The following is a 6,758-nucleotide window of genomic DNA, read 5'->3' on the forward strand; positions in this document are numbered from 1 at the left end:
GAACGAGCGAGAAAAAAGCGTGGTTTTGCGGAATCGAAACAACAAACTCAAATCTAATGAATATTCTTCATAACGTCCACCACATTGCTACCGCTGTCGCTGTCGGGAGCTGACGTGGTATCGCTTTCCTCATTTAATACTCATTAATTTATCGCCATATATATTAACTTGATGTGTAACGATACATTACCATCTCAAATTACATCAGTGGGGACAGTGGCGGGGACTGAGAATTGTGTGCCATGTTTTTCATCTTGCCTCGAACGCTTCAACTCCACATATGGGCTGCCAGCGGGTCGGGTCTTGTCCAGGTTTGGATAGAACTGCATCCGCTTTGATCATAAATATCAAAAGACCAGAACCGAATCAAACCTTATAGGGTCTGGAATACCCAAAAAAACTTATAGGATCAGTAATTTTAGACTTTGAATCGAACCCATCAGTTCTCCAGACAAATGGGTCAGACCTAATGGATCCATCTATAATAAATATGTTAAAAATATTTATATTTAATATATATGTCTCGGTTGGATATGAGCCGGTTTAAGACTGGATAGAATTGATTTACAACCAGAACCGACTTATGGATCAGCAACCAAAACCGGCTCAATTGATTCGAATCCATCGGATCAGAGCTAACCATTGACAGCCCTATTCACAAAAGGATTTCCTACAATCAAAAACTCTATACACAATATCGGTACATACTATGCAAGCAGCCAAGCACCAGCATGTGTACAGAATTTTTGCTTAGAGGAGATCTGATTCCCAATCTACATATTGGGAACATCTATCATATATGCATGTGGATTCCTATGCTTTTTGAGTGTGTGTACAGCTTTTGCTCGCAAAGAATCTATCGCGGCTCTTGGAATTCATTGGAACACGCGGGAGCTTTGTACAATTGTACTTGGAATTCATTGGAACACATGGGAGCTTTGTGCAATTGTACTTGGAATTATGTGAATCCGTCCCTTAACTTTCTGCTATCTTCTCAAAACAAAAATCACCTGGAGCGAAGACTATAACCCCACTCACTTTGTCATATTTAAGGCTCCGTTTGTTTTTTAATAAGTTATTCATCTAGGTAAATGTATTTATTCATATTATTTTATTTTTCATGTAAATAAGGTAATGACCATTTTAACCATAAAAATCTATTATAAAAGGGGTATTTTTGTCTCATTCAAGTATTGGCAAGTTTCTCCTAGGTGGAAAAGTTATTTACCCACCTAAGATCACTTACATGAGAAAATAAACTTTTTCATTGACCAACTTTCCCTAGTCCCCACATAAATCTAAAAAAATAACATGGGTTTCTTGGTTAATGGGAACTAAAATCCCATTGACCAACTTTCTCCCCTCTCAAAATCCAAAAAAAAAAAAAAAAATCATATGGTCATACCAACTGGGGTGGTTAGGAGTCAGGACAGATCTAAATAGAATCGGGTTAAACCATATGGTCACACCAAAGTTGTCTATCTAGAATTTCTCTATTCGCAAGGCTCAGTCAAGGCAACCTAACTAAATCATAGAGTTTCATTGAAATTATGTTATATTTTCAAAACAATGCTAAATTTGATGAATAAAAAAAAATTAAGATTTTGGACCAAAATGCTCACCCATAAAAGGGCTCACCTATACTGAAAATCAATGTTTTAAAAATCAACCCGAAATCGGAACCATTTTGGCCACCAATTTCTGGGTCGATGGTTCAACCGCTCAGTTCAAATAAAAGGCCCATTCTATAGGGGTGCAAATGGATCAGATCATTATCCAATCCAACCCGAGATCCGATCCTATTTGGTCGAATTCGAATCACCCCCTATTCGATCCGATGTGTTATATTTATAAATATATATAACACATATATATGTTATTTACTTATTTATACATATATTATTTATATTGTATTTTTATAAATTTATTATATTATTTATTTTTTACAAATCATGTATATATATATGATGAAAATAATTAAAAAATACTTGTATTTTTTTTGTTTTTTCTTTATCTAAATTGGTATATTTTTTCATTTAATAATTTATTGTTTTTTAAAGAAAAAAAAGTCAGATCTCAGATCCGATAGTGATGGAGGACGATTTGGCTCAACCCCGTGAACCTATGACACATGCGCATGACCTGGCATGGCGAACAGTCCAGCCTAGCAACACGATCCCGACTCGACACGGAGGAAGCGCCAAGTCAAAGACAGTCAACTTGCTGAGGGCTAATACCTCGACGAGTTAGTCCCCCACCTAGCTCGGAGAGCCCGGACTCTCCCCTAAGGGATGCCAAGCTTTTACCCATCTGGGGAGGAGCACCTCGGTTCTTCGAGGCAGGAACCCATCTGCCTCGAAGCACCCCAGTTGGTGGCAGCTCAGCGAGCCGCATGAGGGAAGGCAAGAAAATATCCTGCCCGACCGCCGCACTAGACAAATCTAGTGACAACAGTCGTGTCCCTCGTCAGGCAGCATCGTGCTTACCACCTTTAGAAGGTGTCCTACACCTGACAGACACGTACCCAGCGGTGACGGCCCCGCGCGTGCCACCTCAGCCTTGCCAATAACGGCTGCGGTAGGTTGGCAACGACGGTTATACCCGCCATGTCAGAAGCTGACAGGAAGAGGTAACAGATTTCTGCTAAAAGGAGTTCAGCATCAAGGGGGGAGGGGGATTGATCTACGGTACGCGCGCTATCTCACTTTTAGTCTTCGTCTTCCTCCTTGCTTCTCCCACCAAGTACTAACTTAATCATCGGAGTATTCCCTCCAGGAATTTCCTTCTTCTCAGGTATCTTCTAGATGCCACGTGAGCACCAGCTATGAGTGACCGAATCATGCTACATCATTTGGCGTCATCTGTGGGAAACACTTCAAAAAGCCTTTCTCTAAACTTTCACATCTTTTTACTCCCCAAAAACTCAATGCTCTTAGCATCCTCAAGCAATATCGGACGAAGCACGGAGATGAATAACTCCAGGGAACAATCCTAGCTTCCTACTATCTGCATCAGATAGTTCACCATCTCCCTCTCAGCGGTGGGATCCCTAGTTTGAACGTGCCTCTTGTAGGGGCACCCGTCGTTGCTCCACTCCCTACCACAGTCGGAACAACCTTCACTGAACCCTCGATTGTGCCCCAGCGGCCAGCTCGAACCAGCTGGAAGATTTGGTGCAATGCATACGGACCATGCAGGCTTAAATGTAGCAGTTTCAACAGTTTCAGATCTATCAACAGCACGTGCTACACCAGGTCTCCCAGTACTAGTATCAACAGCAATTCCCTCAACTGCCCCAACCTCAGCATCAGTAGCCGCAGCCCCCTCCTCGGCACCCGGCCTCGCAACAAGCCAGGTCTCGCCGTTAGGAGGAGCACCTGTCTCACCAAGGAGAGGCCCCCCAGAACCCTCCTAGGAGCCAAGCCTCGTCCCGTAGCAGGCGCGAAAGAACAGCCACTTCGGCCTCACCGCGGGCAGTCAGGTCGGGAGGACCCCAGCTCGCTAGGTCCACGTCTCCTCAGCCCTCGAAGCCCGCTACGCCGTTCCTAGAGAACCAGTTCGAGATCCTGGCCGTAGGCTCCAAGCAGGATCCCTCTGTCCGCAACCAGCACCGGCAGCTTGAGCTACTTCCGGCACACACCATTACTGACAGTACGGAGGTGAGCAGGACCAACGCTGAGCCCGCCAAGAAGAAAAGACGTCACCGCCGAGCTCGTCGATCTACCACCCACGACCTGCCCGAGCTCGGGGGCAAAGAAGAAGTGAGCTCGGGCGAAGCCAAGGCACCCATCCTTTCAATCCAGTCTCCCCTATCTCCCGAGCTCTTGGCAGTCCCAATGCCTAAAGACTTCAAGCTCTCACGTCTTGACAAATATGATGGGTCGTTCGACCCAAACGATCACGTGGACGCTTTTTAGTCGCAGATGCACCTAGCGAGAGCCAGTGAGTCATGCATGTGTGTGGCCTTCTCCACTACTTTTAGGGGAGCATCCCGCACGTGGTATCGGAACTTGGCGCTTGGGTCGATACGAAATTGGGTGCAGTTCGCACAAGCCTTCACGTCCCACTTCGTCACCAGCAAACGGTGCCCGCAAACTGAAAAAGCCTCCTCAGCATAGTGCAAAGAGAGGGAGAGTCCATCCGAGGCTATATCAAGTGGTTTAACGATGCTTGTATGCAGATACCGCGCCTGGACCCCACGTACGCCTTGCAGCAGCCAAGAGAGGTGTGACACACAAAGAGTTCAAATGGCACATGGTCATCAACCAACCAGCAACCATAACCGAGTTTCTGAAGCTTGCGGACAGATTCATAGCCACCTAAGAGGAGATCAACCAAAAGGGCGAGGGCGCGCCCAAAAAAAGAAAGAGGGAATAAGAGCTTTCTAGTCAAGGGGACAGCCGAAAGAAAAAGGAAACAGTTCGGGAGGCAAAGTCGGGTCAATTGTCCCGAGCTCCCGTAGTGGACCGAGCTAACTACACCCCACTGAACGCGAAACAGGCCGAAATCCTGATGGCAATCAAGGACGCCCTGTATGGGAAGTGGCCACCCCATCTGAGGGGGAATCCCAATAAAAGAAATAAGAACCTGTATTGCAGTTTCCACAAAGATCACGGTCACAGTACCGAGAGTTGTAAAAACCTCCGCGACGAGATAGAGGAGCTCATCTGTCGCAGATATTTGAGAAACTTTGTAAAAACAATAATAACAATACAGGTCAACAAGGTGAGCATGGTAAGGATGCTCCTGAGTCCAACAGCAGGCCGGCCGAACAACCACAGAGGCTTGTAAATAAGTTGTTTGCGCCGTTAATCGACAGAAAAGTAGAATGCTATGTAGACGACATGGTCATCAAAACTCGATTCTCACATGAATTAATACAATATTTGCATTCTATTTTTGAAATTCTGCATAAGTTTAATATGAGACTGAACCCAAACAAGTGTGTGTTTGGTGTGACCTCGGGCAAGTTCCTAGGATACATCATTAACCGGCGTGGCATCGAAGCCAACTCGGATAAAATTAAGGCCATTTTAGATATGAGACCACCCCAGAAGTTGAAGGAGGTTCAGAGGTTGAATGGTCGCATAGCCGCCCTGAGCCGCTTCATGTCTAAATCGGTGGACCACTGTCTACCATTCTTTAAGGCAATTAAGAGTAGAGGGTTCGAATGGACCCAAGACTGCCAGCTCGCGTTCGACGAGCTCAAGAAATACCTCACTAGTGTGCCGCCCTTAACCTGGCCCGATGAGGGCAATGTTTTAGAACTGTACCTCTCAGCGAGCGACGAAGTGGTCAGTTCGGTACTAATAAGGGAAGTAGACCGGGTCCAACGATCCATCTATTACGTTAGTAAATATTGCAAGGAGCAGAAACAAGATACCTGGAGATGGAAAAGCTAGCATACGCATTGATAATCACAACTCGGAAGCTTCGCCCATACTTCCAAGCACATACTATTATCGTCCTTACCGACAAACCTCTGAGGCAAGTATTGATTAAGCCCGAGGTCTCTGGTCGGTTGACGAAGTGGGCCGTTGAGATCAGCGAGTACGACCTCCAATACAAGCCGCGAACTGCCATTAAGGCCCAAGCCTTAGCAGATTTCATAGCCGAATGCACATTCAACTCCGAAGTTACCAGGCCAGTTGAAAGCAAGGCTTCCAACCTTGGGTGAGCCCGAAGCTCCCAGAATGGTCGAGTCCGAACCCCGTGAGGTAGCAGCCAGTGTGGCATCTCTCCTAGCTCGGCCAACCGCGAGCTGGGATGAGGAGCCCTGGATCCTTCACGTAGATGGCTCCTCGAACCAATAGGGCAACGGTGCCGGAATAGTTCTGCACGTCCCAAGCGGCACAAAACTGGAATACGCACTACGCTTCGAGTTCGCAACGTCTAATAATGAAGCAGAGTATGAGGCATTGATAGCTGGACTAGCCATAGCCAGAGAAGTAAAAGCAAAGCACATTGTTATCTGCAACAACTCCCAGCTCATGGTTAACCAAGTCACCGGCGAGGATGAAGCTCGCGAGGCAACCATGATTGCCTACTTGACCAAAGTTAGAGAGGCCCTGCTCGACTTCCAGTCACACTTCATCAGAAAAATCCCTAGGTCGGAGAACGCTAAGGCCGATGCCCTGTCCAAGTTAAACAGCACTAGCGACATCACCATGAGAACCGTGTACATAGAGGACCTATCTCAGCCTAGCATTCTCATGGGGGCAGAGGAGGTGCTCCTGTCGTTCAAGCAGAGCCGAGCTGGATTAACCCGCTCGCGAGCTTCTTGCTACATGGGACCCTCCCTGTAGATCACAATGCAGCCAGAAGGGTACAGTGCCAAGCAGCCAAATATGTCATGATAGACGAGTGGTTGTACAGGAGATCCTACACGCTCCCCTATCTGCGTTGCTTGCGGGTGCAGACAGGTCGAGCATGTACCCTACTATGTCACTCACCTCGGTGTACACAAGGCTACCCCTACTAAGTGTCAGAATACAGTTCGGGACCACGATGGTTGAGGAACCCACACTCATGGTAATCAGCCTAGTAGCCTAAAAATTCAGAATAAGACAACTGCTTTGGCAAGTAAAAGAAAATTACGCAAGTATTTGGTGAAAATGTTCTTCATTATATAGGCTCCATTACACTGCATAAATATATTCCATACAAAAGAGAGGGAAATCGAGCTCGTAAGCCCAGAATACAAGGAGCGCCTGAATACTTGGGAGGCTCATCGGCCTTACTTGGGGTTTTTTCAGGGG

The sequence above is a fragment of the Nelumbo lutea genome, chromosome 4 (genome assembly GCF_056320005.1).
Source record: "Nelumbo lutea isolate HS-2025 chromosome 4, American lotus-T2T, whole genome shotgun sequence".
Classification (NCBI taxonomy): domain Eukaryota; kingdom Viridiplantae; phylum Streptophyta; class Magnoliopsida; order Proteales; family Nelumbonaceae; genus Nelumbo; species Nelumbo lutea.